This window comes from Lonchura striata, chromosome 2 (assembly GCF_046129695.1).
Source record: "Lonchura striata isolate bLonStr1 chromosome 2, bLonStr1.mat, whole genome shotgun sequence".
Classification (NCBI taxonomy): domain Eukaryota; kingdom Metazoa; phylum Chordata; class Aves; order Passeriformes; family Estrildidae; genus Lonchura; species Lonchura striata.
The window spans coordinates 68,152,796-68,169,344 of record NC_134604.1 but is presented as its reverse complement, the minus strand read 5'-3'; the positions used below and the strand labels follow the sequence as shown (position 1 = coordinate 68,169,344).

At 41.8% G+C, this 16,549-nt stretch overlaps 1 long non-coding RNA gene across 1 annotated transcript in view; it reads left to right on the top strand.

Annotated features, from left to right (window-relative positions):
• Positions 1 to 16,549, top strand: part of LOC110476751 (uncharacterized) — a 46,443-nt gene that overhangs the window by 703 nt on the left and 29,191 nt on the right. The gene's annotated exons all lie outside the window — the stretch shown is intronic.

The window sequence follows — 16,549 nt, the reverse complement described above, 5'->3', positions numbered from 1 at the left end:
GGGGGGCTTCACAACCTCTCTGGGCAATCTGTTCCATTGCGCAGTCATTGCACACTAAAGAAGTCCTTCCTCATGTTCAGCTGGAACTTCCTGTGCATCAGTTTCTGCCCTTGCGTCGTGTCCTTGCGGCTGGAACCAGCGGGAAGAGCTCTGAATACACATCAGAGCTCGTTCACAGTCTGAATGCAAACCTCATGTGCCTCCAGCTCGTCTGTGGGTGTGTCTAGGAAATGCAGAGCATACGGTTGTCCTGCGTGGGCATGCAGAAGGACACTGGATTATCTTTTCTATTGCAGTGTAATACACTTTTATAGTACCGTAAAGGAACAGATTTAGGGATTTGCCCTGTTCCTGGACCAAAGTGGTATTTGGTGATCAGAGGCAGTCTCACAGGGTGGCACCACCCAGTTTGTGTCATCTCCTGAGGGTGAATGTTACCTAGTGTTCTGAAGCGTGCGGCTCACAGTCAATACTAGCAGTCTGGTGTCCTGCGAGGGGAGCCATGCAGTTACAAACCTTTCTAGGGATGTAATTTCACAGTTAATGCAAGACAGCCTGTGTCTGTATTGCCACCGAAAGGGGCAGTCCTGCATTCCTCTCTGATCATGGATATGCCTTTCTGTTTGTTATTTACACCGCAGTAACACTGATGATGCCATCTGGCAAGGCAAGCCTGGGATCTGATCTGGTGGACAGCCAGTTTTGCTCCTCCAAAAAATTAACCGAGTTCTGCTGGAACTGAAAGCTCCCGAATTAGCTGATTCTTAGAGGTGCTGCAGGCACAAGGAAGGCAGAGGAGATGTGGAGGCAGGAGTAGCCCATTGCAATCCCAGTGAATCCGAGTTGTGTTTCTGTGTGCAGCTGCACCACTGCAGTGAGCCCTTACTGCTGAAACTGCCTTGTGACAGCTCTGAGAGCATCCCAGTGACGATGATCTTGTGATCGTACCTGATAATAGTATATGATTTCTCTGGAAAATTTCTGTTGTTACTTTAAGGCAGCGGCATGAGGTTGTATCTCACAGTAAGGTTCTCAGAAATGCTAACTGACGCAGGTGAAAGAGCAGGGATTGAAACTAAAAGCTCAGTATGCCTCTTAAACAATACAGCATGCATGAATGTGTCTCTCATAGATCTGCAGATCTTGCTTGCCTCAAAATCATGTGGAGATTCTTATGTCTTTGTGAGAATTTTGGAACCAGGGCCAAAATCGTGATGAATTCATAACAGCTGCAACTCTGGCTTCCCCCTTTTCCAGATTTCTTCGAACTTGCCTGTCCATGACATCAATTCCTGCTGTTTTTTCACATATGCAGAAACATAGATGCTGTGCAGACCTTACAGAGTTCAGCCTTTCTAGGGGAGAGCAGATGATAAGCAGCTCTGTCCCAGCACTTCCATAATATCCCTTCCCACGAGACTATGTACCTCTTACCACATTAGGCAGCACATTAAGTGCTTGGTCTGAGGATTGTATCCCCCAGCCAGGAAATTGTGACCCAGAGAAGGTTGGTTATTTGGGCATAATCTCTATTTTTCTGGTTGTTTTTTTCCCCCCATCCCTTTTTCTAGTAACAATTGAGTCAAGTGGGGCTGCTTCCTAGTGGCAGAGGGTCCCCATGCTACAGCTGACTTCCCTTCTGAAAAGCAGTTGTTCAGCACCAGAACAATACCAGTGTCAACCTATTTTGACCACTCTGAGGGGAAATTTGGTAAGCATGGGTCTCCACAGTTTGCCAAGATGTGCTGTGACTGTGTCAGCAGGAAGAACTGTGTCTTCAGGTTCCTGGCCACGCACCCTAGATATACAGGGTAATTCATGTTGGAGGGGACCTCAGAAGGCCACCTAGTCCAGTCAGGCAATCAGAAGTTCATAAGCCTGTTAGTAAGCCATAAAAATGATAACTTTAAGTGTGCAATTTCTTAGTCTTTCCTAATGCTAGGTCAAATTTGAGCAAATCTCGCTGGACTGCTGCAAAAAATATGCTTCTCTGACCTCCTTACTGAAGGTTCCTGCCTCTACAGCAGTCCCTGGATTGAAAAGCACTAATTTTTCTAAGCCATTTTAATGCAAAATATGATGTTAAAGTAATCTTATGAGCAGTTTAAGCTAATTTTCTGGACCTTGTGTTGAAACAGCTGGAACTAGTGTGTGTCTCATTCCACCAACTCTGCTGTGAGGCATGAATTTCAGGCAAAGAGGAGGTAGGAAATTGCTGGGAGGGGAGGTGACACCTTAAGCCACTGAAGCTTGTTCTACTCTGAGCATATTCTCATGGTTTACAACTTCTTTATTTTTTGATAGAGGCTATAAACCTAGCAGTTCTGGATAAGACATGATGATGGTGGGTGTCAGCGAGTGTGGTTCGGCAGGATCCAGATGTGTTGGTGGAGGATAGCATTACTCACAGCCAGACCCCAGAGACTTATCATGGCCCTTTCCAGCAATCTGCAAATCTGCCAGTAGAGCTGATTGTGTGCCCACTCACTCTGATTTATTCTAGTCAGTTCAATCAGAAGCTGATAGAAATTAATGTAACTCTTTTGCCATGAACATTAGATTTGGTTCAGAAGTGTCTCTTCTGCTAGAGTAATTGCAGACACTGTCAGAGAAGTTTAAAGCTCTGCACTCTTAGGGTCTCTGACAGATTAACAAAACTGGTTTCTGAATTGATTTGGTTATCATTACATAAATTCCACTGACTAGAGGGCTGGCGCAGGCTTTTAGCACAAAGTAGCAGAGAGCTTCATTTGTAACCTCCTCCCACCCACAAAGTTCTGCAAGGAGAAGGTTGAAATCATGTGAGAGGTCTGTGAATTATGAACTGCCCTCTGCTTCTGTCTTCCCTTCCCCTTGCAATTATATTTAACTAGACTACAGGAGTTATTGTGCCTTCGTAATAAGCTTTAATGCTCAGATGCAAACATAACTCTTTACCGAAGGTCTTACAGGCTGTATGGAGAAATGCTGTAATAATGAAAAGGGAAAAACAATAGGGAAGCAGTAGGGAGAAGAAGGTGCATGTTACATATTCATGGACATTAACCTTGCAAGGGAAGTTATGCACAAGTCAGTAAAGGCATCAGTAGGCTGTTAATTTTCATACACGCATAGTAATTGTTCTTCTGCATAGATATTTTTATGGAATTATATTTACCAGTATGACACATCCACCAATTTTTCTCCTAGGAAAAAACTTCAGAGTCTGAACCCTGAGAAAGATTTAATCAACATCCTTTCCACAAGGCACATCTCAAAGTGCTGTCAATTTATAATAGAGAACAGTGTAAGTTGATTTTTAAACAGCCAGAAGGTGAGAGGTGGAATAGGCAAGGATGTTTTTATTTATCTGGTCTATGTAGACATCTGTCATGTAGACTTTTTCCTCTGAGTTAAGATTTTGGGGATACAATTCCTGCTTCAGCCAAAGTGGATTGTGCTCTGAATGTGCTTATTTTTTTTCCAATGCTTACAGCAGACTCATCTGATCAGCCTAAGTGTGTTTGCACTGTAGATGTCTAAAGGTAGGTGACAGGAGTCCCACCCAATGTGTTGAGTTGTTAGGGCCCTAGAGAGAGAAAGCTGTTATAGCAATTTTAAGTTGATTGATTAAAATGATGAAGAATAGGCCAGTGTCACTTTAATGTAAATCACAGGTGGAAGAGAAGACAGATCTTTGAGATGAGTTGAAACAAGCCAACAGTACACTGGGAAAAAAACTCACCTGTTCTGCTTTGAGTTTGTGGACAGAAATTAGAAAAATAAACAGGAACTAGGACATTGTGTTTCTTTTGTATGTATACTTAATAATGTTGGAGTATTACTTTTTGGAGAGGAATAAGAAGGGAGTTTACAGCAGTAAAAACAGAGAGGAAACTTGGACAGAAACCTCAGAAAAAGTAGAGTCATGTGCAAGGAGCTGGATGTCAGCAACTGTTAAGTGAAAACCTGGACCAGGAAAGAAAGTTTATTCACACCATCTTAACTTTGTGGCAGACCACTAGACAGTAGCAAGTGGCAAAGTTCCCTTAATCCGTCTGCTGAGGTTGACAGCTGAGAGAAAATCTCTCATGATGTGTTTTTGTTTGGTGGTACAACTCTTTCATGGTAAAGTGTGAACTTTAAGTTGTTTTCTTGAAGATATGACATTCTGGAGTTGCACTGTGTGTCCCACTGCAATAAGTTTGAGGCTCACTTCTCAATTTCTACCACATTTTCAGAAGGATAGAAGTGTAACCAAGTTCCTTTTAGTTTTGTAGTATCACAGTAGAAAATATATACTCAGCTGGTGCTTCTGTTGAGCACAAGGCAGGCAGACTTAACTGTTCTAGATTTCATCTGGCAGCAATCTGCCCAATGTGCCCATGTAAAATGACTGGCAGCTTCCCATTTAACAATACCTGCAGCACCTGCTTCAGTGCACAAGTTGCAATAGCATTGGCAAGTTTATTGAAGGGATGAGGGCTTAGTGGGAATGGACACAACACCACAGGCTTTGATAGTTTGAGCCCATTAACTTAGGCACAGCCATTTTAAGTCATGCTGGTATGTATTATTCTCATTTGCCTATATATGTTTTTCTGACTTAGCAGTGGCAGTTTCAAATCAGGGAGCTGTTGGGCAGCTTTTTGCACACACTGTGTAGATGCCCAAGCCACTAGAATAAACAAATGACAGTGTAATACATATTAATGGCTTACCCAGCATGTTTGATTTCTTAGGCGCGTTAGTTGCAGTTCCGCAGTGTGAGACACTAGAAAATGAATTGGTTTTACCAATCCACTCCTGTAAACATATTCATCCAGGAGAGAAGATTGCTACATTTAAAGAGCATTCCTTCCACAACTGTCTCAAGTAGTCCTTTGAATAGTGCTGTGATCAATGGCAATGAGGGTGTTTACACTGGATAAAGATACTCTGAAAATTTGTGTTCTGGTGTGTGCTTTAGCATCAAGATTTTGCAGGGCAGGAGCATCTGCATTGAAAGAACAACTTCACAACTTCTGTCATTTATTGATAAATTCTGAAACCCACATCACTGAATATGTAAAAAGTTCTGGGTAGATAAGAGCAATGTAGACAAGATGTAATTACAGATCAGAGCTCCTAATTGAAAAAATTTTTAAAACTGTTTGAGGAGAACAATAAAGTTAAATATACACTGGTGATCATTGTGAAGAAGCTCTTTTCCCTTTCTGGTCCCCTAAAATGATTACTGCTGGGAATGTGCAGTGGTTTCCATGTGAACAACTTAATCTGGTTCGTATTTTGTGAGTAAAATTTGGAATCTTTTTTTAACTTCAGAATTTGGACCATCACTGAACAATGTGCATTCTGTTAATGTTGTTCATTTATCTAATAAATGAGAAACATGGTTGTGTCAGTAGAGGATCGGTGGCACAAAGAACTGTATCTCATAAAAGAACAGACATTGGCATCACTGTTTTGGTGAAATTTGTTTTAAACTATTGTAACATCCCATTCACATTCTCAGGGGGAATATTCACTGCCTACGTTTAAACATCTAAGTTAGATGCCTAAATTAGGAGGCTTGTCTCCCTAAATGCCTTGCATAGTTGAAGGAGTGAGAGAGGCTCCTCCAGAGAGCAGTTCAGACTGTTAGTTAGGCTTCTGCTCTGAATTATCTAGAGGAGCCTCTTCAACTTTGAATGCCTTTCTGTGCTATTCTTTGCATCTTTTCCTTGACAACTAAATGGATTTACCTGGCCTCCACCCCTCAGCGCTTGTTCTTGCCTTCTACTTGACATACCACTCTGTCTCTTGGGCTAGTATAGGGGTTGATGTGGTGGTACTGCCAGCCAGGTTGGTGAAAACATCTGACTTGAACACTGCAAAATAAGGTGTAACTTTAAACCTAGGTCACATCTCTGATGTTCTTAATTGCATGACCTTGTAAACAGGTCTGAGGAAGGGATGATCTTTAGCAAGGCACAGAAATGCACTGTTGACTTCTTTGCCAAGTGTGTCACCAAGAAAAAGATATGTTTAACATTAAGATGTAAGTTAAGGAGACTGAGTACCTAAGCATTTTTCTGTTCAAGCACATTATTTTGATACCATTACAGTTTCAAAAATGTCATGGAAGTTTATTGTGGTTTGCATCACTGTAAGAAAGATATAATCTAGCCATGTGTCTCTGTTATACATGTAAAAAGTGGCCATAAATTAAACATAATTAATTATCGTATTTACAAATGTACCGTGAAAAGGTGGTTATTTATTTATTTATTATGTTTATTTATAAATAAGCCTAGAAGCATGATGTTGCCACTAGCACAAAGCAGCTGCAGTCAAGTTGGAGTAGCTTAAAAAGTTCCCCATCCATCAGCCAAGGGTTGCTAATGTTTCATCAGACATGCTGGGTGCAGTGTACCTAGCTTTAATGTTTTACAGTGCAGGCATCTGCTTGTCAAATAGTTGTCTTAAATTCTTTTCAAAATCAGTGGAAAATCCAGCCTTTTAGATGATGTTTTACATGACCCATAAGAGATGCTGAGATATGAAATAGCTACATTTGGGCAGCTGAATCCCACCTCCGGGCTGAGCAGCTGCTCCTTGTACCTGGCGCACTGCTGACTGCAACAAGCGAGCTTCAACTGCCCTGTGTGCTGACCTCTAAAGCCACCCAGGCTCAGCTGCTAGTATGTCACTAAAGCTTCATTTCCTGATTACTAAAACTCATCCCAGTTCAGACAGACTTGATGCTACTGGTGTCCACTACCAGGACACTTTTGCAGTCTCTGGCAATTAAGGTATTTCAAGTTGTTACAGAATTAACTATCCTGTTATAAAACAGTATTCTTTTAAAACAAGCATGTATTAGGAATGTGAGCCACAAACCCAATGAGGTGAGAGAATTATTAGTAGTTTTTAATAGTTTTGCTTTGCATCTTTTGCTGCTTTTTAAATTTCAGTAGTCATCAGGTAGGCATCTTAATAACATATGAAGAGATTGTTTCATTTTACTTGTCATTGACCTTCTATAGCTTCACCTACCTAATTGCTTCTTTTAGCTAAAGTACTCACATCTTTCTGGTCCTTTTCCATGCAAGTAAGAATAAAAACATTCCTAAAGATTTAAATAAGAAAGAAGCTAAAATCCATAAGGAAACACAGCTGAAGCTAAACCTCTATATGCTAAGCTGGAGTTGAACCTATATATGGTCATCTTCCGGTATGCGTTTCTTCATTCAAGTAATTTTTCATGTCACTTTAAAAGAAAAAAAAAGGAGGGGAAGTGTTGCATATAATTTTCATACTTGTTGCATTTTTAAATGTAATGAAGTTACAAAATGAGCTTGTTGTGGCTTGACCCCAGTAGGCAGCTCAGCCCCACACAGCTGCTCACTCACTCCCCAGCCAGTGGGATGGGAGAAGCAGAAGGGTAAAAGTGAGAAAACCCACGGGCTGAGATAAAGACAGTTTAATAGGTAATGCACAAGCCCCACAAGCAAGCAAAGAAAATTAAGGAATTAATTCACAACTTCTCAGGGCCAGGCAGGTGTTCAGCCATCCCCCGGGAAAGCCAGGCTCCATCATGCTTAATGATTACATGCGAAGATCACCTTCATCACTCGGAAAATCCCATCTTCTTCCTTCTTCCTGCAGCTTTACATGCTGAGCATGACACCACATGGTCTGGGATATCCTGTTGGTCAGCTGTCCCCGCTGTGTCCCCTCCCAACTCCATGTGCACCCCCAGCCCACTCGCTGGTGGGGTGGGGTGAGAGGCAGAAAAGGCCTTGACCCTGTGTAAGCCCTGCTCAGCAGTAACCAAAACATCCCCATGTTATTGCTGTTTCCAGCACAAATCCAAAGCACTGCACCAGCTACTGTGAAGAAAATTAACTTTATCCAGCCAAAATCAATACAAGAGCCTTAAGTCTTCACATCCTTTTACAGCGTAGAAATGCATGTATGATGAGGGTGCTTGTGCATAAAAAGATGTAAGATTGAGCTTTCTATAATTACAGGTTACAAAAGAACAAAAGGTATCAAAAGAAGTTGTTCCAAGTGCACAGGAGAATAATACTGTACAGATTTCTCAGGATGGGGAAGGTAATCCTGTGCTCTTTCTCCTTGTCACCTTTTATCATTTTTATTCTGGATTACTGTTTTGCCCAGACACCAAAAAAAAAATCCCTCCTATTGAGACAGTCCATGGGACCTTTCCACCTGATGAAGGTGGTCTCCAAGTGCCACTATTCAGTGCAGTGCTGGCTGATATGGGCAGACAACCTATGCCATTATTTGCAAGTGTCTGTGAAGTTCTGTATCCACACGAGAGAGAGCAGTTTTCCATCCCAAGGCTCAGTAGTGCGTGCTGATGCACGCCTAGGATGCTTAGGGCTACTCCAGACTGCTCTGCCCATGCCACAACCTGTACCCTGGATCTCATATGGATATACCCTGTGGTGTTCATCTCTGCCCAGTGCAGAACCCGCAGGAATAGTGTTGGAAGACAACATGGGTCTGGGAGAGCCAAATACAGTGTTCTTGGCCTTACTGTCATTTGTGGGGAGTCTAAAGAGTTAATGCAGGGGATGTACCTGAAGAGGTCCCCAGGGAGAAAGCTGCAATTCAGCAGAGGGGATTGGTTGGGTGCTCAGACTTCTTCCCTGTCAGTATGGGACATAGTGGTGATATTTCCTAAGTACCCAGTTTTAGTCCAGTGGTGAGATGAGTTCTATATAAACATACACATTCCTATAGATTAGCTGAGCATCTTTGTTATTGTATGCAGATTTTGGAAACACAAGTGGTTAATACCATATATCAGAGGCACCTTATTATTTCATACATACTGCTGAAATAAAACCACTTACATTCCTAGTTAGTAGTTTTACCTGCAACTCGGCAGAGCTTTGGCCGGGTCTTAGATGTAAATGTAACATTTTCTTTCCTGAGATAGCCTACACTTCAGTGATATTTTTAGTAGAAATGCAGTGCAAAAGTGAAATAAATTATATTAATTGTTGTCTAGAAGCTTTCTATTCCACTGCATAGGAAGTCCTTATTACATTTTTCATCAGGCCATATGGCATCTAAATATAATGTGCTACATTACTAATGCAGGACAATAAATAACATTATGATTATGTGTTATGGGTGCCACCTCATACGTGCACAACAAATAATTATAGTTGGAATGAGTAATGGAGATTTGAGTGTTATATTTAGGAATATATGAGAAAGGACAGAATTTGTCATTAAGGATGGTAATTGTCTCATCTCACTTTGCAGATTCAATAAGTAGGTGTCCATACTAAGCCAGTCATCTGTGACTGCATCTGTGATCAGTGGAGAGGAACAGGGACTTCAAAAGATAAATGGTCCCTCCTCTCTTAGACAAATATTTTCAGATGACTGCATCTCAAAATTTCACACAAACAGAAAATCTTCAACAACATCTTTCTGGGGGAAAAAAGAGCATCCAGGAAGACCTGGTCACACATTGTAACTTTTCTCAGATCAATATCCAGGTCTTCTCTGCTTCAGTGAACGATCATCCATAATGACATTTTTAATGGTGTTTATTAAAACCTTTTTTTATGTTCAAATGATGAACGTTTCACCATTTCTCTAGGCAATCTATACCAATGCTTAATTGTCCTTAATTCTGGACTGTTGTCTAGTGTTTTAATGTAAATATCTTTACTGCAATTTATCCCAATTGCTTCTTGTTCTAATAAACATAAACAAGTTTATTTCGTCCTTTTTCACAAGTACTTTTCACATATCTAAAGATTCTCCTGCCCCCAGTTTTCTCTCTTCTTGACATTGTTTGTGTCTTGACACTGAACTAAAGTACAAGCAAAGTGATATTAGTAGAATTTATGTAGAGTTAAACCTTCCCTCCCCTACCCCTTCATGCCCTCAGTAACCTCAGTGTTGCACAGACTCCACAACAGCACTGGATCTATCTTGCTGTACCCATGGTTGGGACACCCTAATGCTGTGGTCTCTCAGCCCTGGCTAATTTCAAGTGAGCACTGCCCAGCTCCTTCCTGGTAAACTGAGGACAGGAGAGGGTTAAGTGTTTGGCTGTTTAACACTTTTTATGGACACTAGCTGCTTCACAGCTTTCCAAGGCATGATATCCACACTCAAAAGTGACTGTTTGGGGGTTTGTTAGCCAGTGTTTACAAGCATAATGTAGTTTTTGACTCATATCTGCCTTTTTGATTTTCATGTACCATTTTCACTGACCTTCCATGCTGTCTAATTTCTTTACAGTGATACATTCATATTTTCCACAAATACAGCCATTTTGTTTGAATGTACTGAAATAAGTTTAAGGATCTTGTGAGTTACCTTTCACAGGAATATACTTTATACTACAACATTGTTCTTATCATGCTAATTTAAAACATATTTTCTTCAGATTAGTTCATAAAGAGAGAGGAAGGAAGATATTTAGCTCCAGACAGCACTTGCAATAGAAATCAGTTATTTCTGTACAGCATCTTTCCTTTGAAATATCACTAAATTATTTCCAGAGAGAGGAAGAATGTAATTTAATGATCCCTTGCACAGCTCAAACACCTTTCATCAGAGCATCTCAAAGCATTTCAGACAAGCCTCAAAGCTTGTCTGTTTTTCCCCAACTATTTTAGTTGGCCTAATAAAAGATACTGTCTTCCTACACACATTGTATTGTTTAGCACTCAAAGCATTATCATACTTGTTTTACTGATAAGTAAAAGGGGCCCAAAGAATCCATATTGTTTTATTTGAGACAGTGAATCTAAGGTGAACTCTGTGGGGTCTGGTTTTCACTGAGTCTCCAGGATGTGCAGAATACATGTTCTCAGATTACAGACAGACATGTAGAGCAGAGTCTTCATTCCACTTACATCAGTGGCAAAGTTCCCACTAATCTGAATAAGGCTGAAATCGCATCCTAGCTTTTCTAGCTCTGCCTGCCAAAGTCAACTTCAGACCTGTGCATCCTTCCCATCTTCTGCGTCACTGTTACTAATGGAGGTTCTGTCACACCATGCCTGCCATACCATGCCTGGAATTTCCCCCCCAAAAAAGTGAGAAGACAAGTCTAAATGAGGATTGAGAGACCCCAGCAACAGGAGGGGGTGAATGTATGGTGTGTGGTTAACAGTCTCCCCACAGTCACTGCAGATCCCTGCATCTGCCTGCACGCTCTCTGTGCTGACAGAAAGAGCCCTACAAAGAGACCTTTGGACAGGCTTGCCTGAACTGGATGTGTGCTGTCCTTGCTCAAGAGTGTCCCAGGTTGCAAATATGCTACTGACACCACCACAAAAACCATGTCAGGTCTCCGTTACCATGTCTGACCTTTTCAATTAAAGGACAGTCTAACAATTTTGAGAAAATCTAGCAATCTATTTCAGCTTCCTATTCGCTTAATTAAGACTGTGGATTTGGGCATACAGCACCAAATGCATCCAAAAAACCTGTTGTCTTAAGGAATTAAGAGTCTCAAAACAATGATCATTAAGTATTTTTATATACTGTCTGTGGAGTATGCACTTTCATCAGAAGCTATATTGTACAACAGAAATACAAAAACTTTAAAATACAGATTACAAAAAGGAGCGCAAATAGAGAAAATGCATATACAGATGTCTTCTGCTATTGAGGATAGATTAATATGGTCCTGATGAGAAAGAGAACATGTGTTCATTCTCATTCCCTGTACTGTCCATTTGTCGCTTGTTACAGGGGTCTTCTCAAGCCTGATGGGGATGCAGCCTGGGTGGCTGATCTTAGTATATTCTTGTTTATTTTTACACAAAATGATCACTAAATCCTCTTGCTGTGGTGTTAGACTGAGAACAGAAAGCTCTTGCCCATCTGGCATTTGTTATCTTCAGCTGCCTTTCCTCTTTCATAGGTATTTCTGGTCATGGATAAACTAGAGGAAAAAAGAAAGTTTTTCATACCACCAGTTTCAATTTGAAGGTAAAGAACATCAAACAGACAAGGTCTGAGAGTAACTTCTAGGCTCACAGAAACATTTTCATGTTTTTTTGGCAAAATTAAATGCTGGTGTTTCTATACACATCTTGTATTACAAGCCACTTGCAAATCTTTATATCTGATCATTCTCTCATTGTGTTGGAAAACAATATGTGGGAGTTTCTTTTCCATACTAGATCTTTGTGGGTAACTTGCTAGTAAACTAAAACTAATTTTACATGACTCAGATTTAAATAATAAAAAGGCTTAACTCCAGTCTGAGAAGAGTTTATTGTCCACAACTGTAGCCTAGAGACAAACTCCAGCACCTTTGGGACTCAGCTGAGGCAGCAATTAGGCAGCATTTTATTGTGATGCAGTGAGTGCGCAAAAGATGAAGCTGGACTACTCTCAAGAGCTTAGAAACAAAATTGGCTTCCTGGAGAGAGAACATAAGAAATCTGGCAACCTAAAAATATTTAAAGAGCTTAGGGCTCCCAGAGGAGAATTTCAAGCTATTGAAGTGGAAAAGACTGAGCATTTGCTAAGATTGAAAAAAAAAAAAAAAGGGGGGGGGGGGTTACATGAAAAACGACAAAGTGGGGATTTTTTTTACTGTAGCATTTTTCAAAGGGGAAAATATAATAAACCTGAAATCAATCAGTAACACAGACTTCAATGCAGCGTTCCAAATCAAACAGCCCTGGCTTGAAAACAGGAGTCAAAAGAGATTTTTTTTTTTCATTTTGGAATTATAAGGGATTGAGGCCAAGAAACCATTAAATGAGGTGAAAGGTCTAGGGGAGAGGGCATCTTGAGCAAGTCTAATGAAGTCATGGTTGCTTCAGCAGCCACACTCCCGAAGGGTTTTGCTGTGTCTGTCACTGTGTCTCTGTTCCTCTGAATCTGGCTCCCTGGCCTCTGGGGTTACGTGCCAGAGCGTGCTGCACCAGGCACCCTACAGAGCCCCTTTCTGCAGCCCCAGAACGTGCAGCATCCCTGTGTCAGAATGCAGAATGCGAAATGGGATTTATCTCGCCCGTTGCTTGGTGTGTGTCATGCAGGCATTCACCTGGGAGCTGGCTATGCCTGACTCCGTGTATTATCAGCGGGGAGCAGCAGGAGCTCAAGAGGCACAATTGAGCTCAGCTGAGTGTAAATTTCTATCTTATGCCAAAAGTGTCTATTTTTCTCACTCAAAACGGTGTCCTAAGGTGACTGAGTCTCAAATGGACACCTACTGCTTAAACATCTACATTTGTTCAATGAACTCTACCCACGTAACTGGCATCACCCCATGCAGACTGTGTGTTGGAGGTTTCTCAGCTGTTTGCAGGCCCTGCCTTCATGCAACATGTATCTAGGACTAAGAGGAATTAGCTGGAACAGTTTCATTGTGCCCCAGCAGGAACTAGAAGGTGCAGAGTTTTTACCTTCTTGTAGGCTCTTCTCTTACTTGCCACCATTCCTCTGCATTATGCTGACAGCCCTGTCTTATATCACCCCTCCAGCCAGATTTGGGGGCTGAGGAATGGCTATGAGTAAGGAGGGAGTGATGAGGGTCACCACAGAATGGAAATGAAAAAGGCTGGCAGAGGGAAGGAAGCAATGCAGTGTGAGAAAAGGGCCAGGATACTGTACATGCAGAGTAATAGCAGCCCAGTCTGTCTCCTGGGCATCCACAGGGCAGTGCAATTCACAGTCCTGAGCTCTGTGTGTGTGAGACAGCTGAGGAACAGATCACTCAAGTTCTCCACCTTGGTCCTGGGCTGCACCACAGACAGAGGGAGCATGCTGTGTGTTATGTCTCTGACATGAAATGAACCCTGCCACACACATCCTACCTGGTATTACCACCCTGCCTCAGCCGTACAGCTCAGCTCATGATTTCATATATCAGAGGCAAACCCATCAAATGACAAAAGAAACCCCAAGAGATATGTGAAGGATTTCTGCCCCAAGGGCAGAGCCAGGTGACTGATCAAAAAGGATCTGCTCTTCTGTACCTGAGTAAACTTCACCTGCACAAACTTTTGCCATCTCTGTTGACTGACAGAGCTGTGCGTAGGCATAACAAGTCAATGAGTTTTAAACAGTCTCCTGAGGATTACCCATTCAGTACTGAAGGCAATTTATTCTCATAGTCCTAAGGCATACCTTTCATGTATTTAATGTCATAGGCTTCCCATGCTCTTGTTGTGTTGCTAGTTTTGGAAGTTTTATTATCTCAGGCTGCAATTTTCAAGGCAGACAGTTTTTGCTGCTGTTATCACTAATCATCAGTCTAAGGACCTGGCACAAGTGGGATACCCAGTATCAGGGGGCTTTGTTGAGCCCCACTCACAGGCTATATATATTGTAAAGCCATCTTGCTCACCCTGCACTTGATTATTGGTAAATTGCCCAGAATTCATCTAGTTTGTTTGTCAGAAATTAGGATTATGATAAGCAGCAGGGAAAAGGACAGCATTATCTTCTCTGAAATGCACCAGCATAGCAGCCAACTTCTGGACACACCATTCATAAACCAGGAAACAAAGTGCTGGCTGGTGTGCAAATGGAACAGCAAACACAACGTTCCCTGGAGAGGCCGAGTTGTAATGTGCAGAGACAATGTGGGGCAGCCCTGGATGAGCAGAGGACATGCAGATCTCAGTGTGCTGTAGACAGCTGTGGCTCTGTTATGGCATGGTGTAAGGCCAGATATATACTTATGGCATTTTCTGCCTCACTGTTGTCTGCTCAGAGCATGATAGACACTTTCTATATATCCAGAAGGCCTAGAATAAATGCAGTTACATCTGCAGGTAAGGGGGATTTGGACCCTATACCCAGGATCCCATGTTCAGGACCTGTACGGAAGTGCTCCATGGTCACTGCCATATCAGTGGTAAGGATCAGTGCACACTGCATGGCACTCCATGATGCTGAAAGGAGATCTGTGCTGAGGATCTGTGCAAATACACCCATCTTAGGCCTGACCTGCTTTGTGCTGGGAATTCTGTCACTTCGCTGAAGTGGTGCAGAGGAGAAGGAGCATGATGGAAGTCAGGTTCAGCTAAACATGGGAAGGCACAGCCTGAGCTATGAAAGGAGGTGTATATACCTTAAATGAGTTTGTTGCTGACAGGACAATCTGCAGCCCCAGAGTCAGGGTCTTATGGTAGGAATCCAGAACCATGGACCCTTGTGTAGTACACCCTTTGTTGCTGGATGAGCATCCACAAACAAAGCATATATTGCAGCAAGGCTTGCAAGAAGCAGGTATAATCCATTGTCATATTGCTAGGTGACAAAAAAATAAATGCTTTTATGCCTACCAAGATATGACAAGCTTTGTCACTTATGTAACCCACTTGTTCATGCTGTTGTCAGGATCAGAAGACCTTACACAGCTTTTTGGCCTCCATAAACCCTAAAGATCTGGGTTACATTGCATTAACATGATGCATACCTATAGAAGGGTTGGAGCATCCTCAATGAACTCTTCTTGTGGCCATATATTTGCTTTTCTCAGGTTAGCTCAAATCTGCAATATGCAGTGTTTAAAAAGCAAGCAGACCCTTACAAGTATTTTAATTTTAAAGTTACATATTTAATAAACAATTCACCCAACTCATAGCTTGTTTTATAGTAGAGATGTGAAAGGGGATCAGATGTATGAAGAGTCAGATCAAGGTTAGCTTAAGACACACTTCAGACACCTAAGAAACACCAGTAGCACTTTGTTCCCTTGTTAAGATCTCACCAAGCCGCACCATCTCAAAGTGTTCTACAAACAAGCAGTTGTTCCTCTGCTGTCAGAGATACCAATATTACTCCCATTACAGATAGGAAAAGTTAAAACAAAGGGGACATGGATTGTCAGTGGCAGAGCTGGGATTGGATTCACTTGTCCTGATTGTTTGCTCTATGCATCAGCCAACCCTTCACTGATGAACAGTGAGGCAGGAAGCAGAGTAAAGCCTGATGAGGCCAGTGTTCATCTGTTATCAATACTAATGGATAAATACTAATGGAACATGAGTAGCTGCTTAGAAATTACTATGGGTTGACAATTCAATAATATGAGGAAGAGAAAGACCCATGCATTTTGGTGAGGAAGGAGGTCTTTGGAAGAAAACTCCTACAAACTAAAACCAGACTAACAGGTGGATTTTGGTATCTGTTTATCTGGTCTTTGTGGTATAGCTGAGTTTGACAAATGTCATTACTTTCCTTGGTTTACATTTATTTTGTTTTGTACTTGGAAATCCCTGCTAATCACAGTGAACTGTTGCTCACTAGATGCTCAGAATGGACAGTTCATGGCCTTGTGACCTCCCTGAGCAGCAGATGCATTGAACCTAGGCAAGAACATGGCAGAGGCAAAGGAACATGCCCCAAGGTGCAGAATTGAGATGGCACTGTATGAAACACGGCCATCAGTGTCTCTGTAGACACTGACTCACTTTCAGAATTATAGGTTCCAGGGTATGGAGTAGAGAGGGAAGAAACCAAGTGAGAGCCCTTCTCAGGCACATGAAGCATTTTGAGTGCTGTTCTGGTGAGGAATGCTTTTTTAGCTTCTGTCGTGTGCATGAGCCACTTC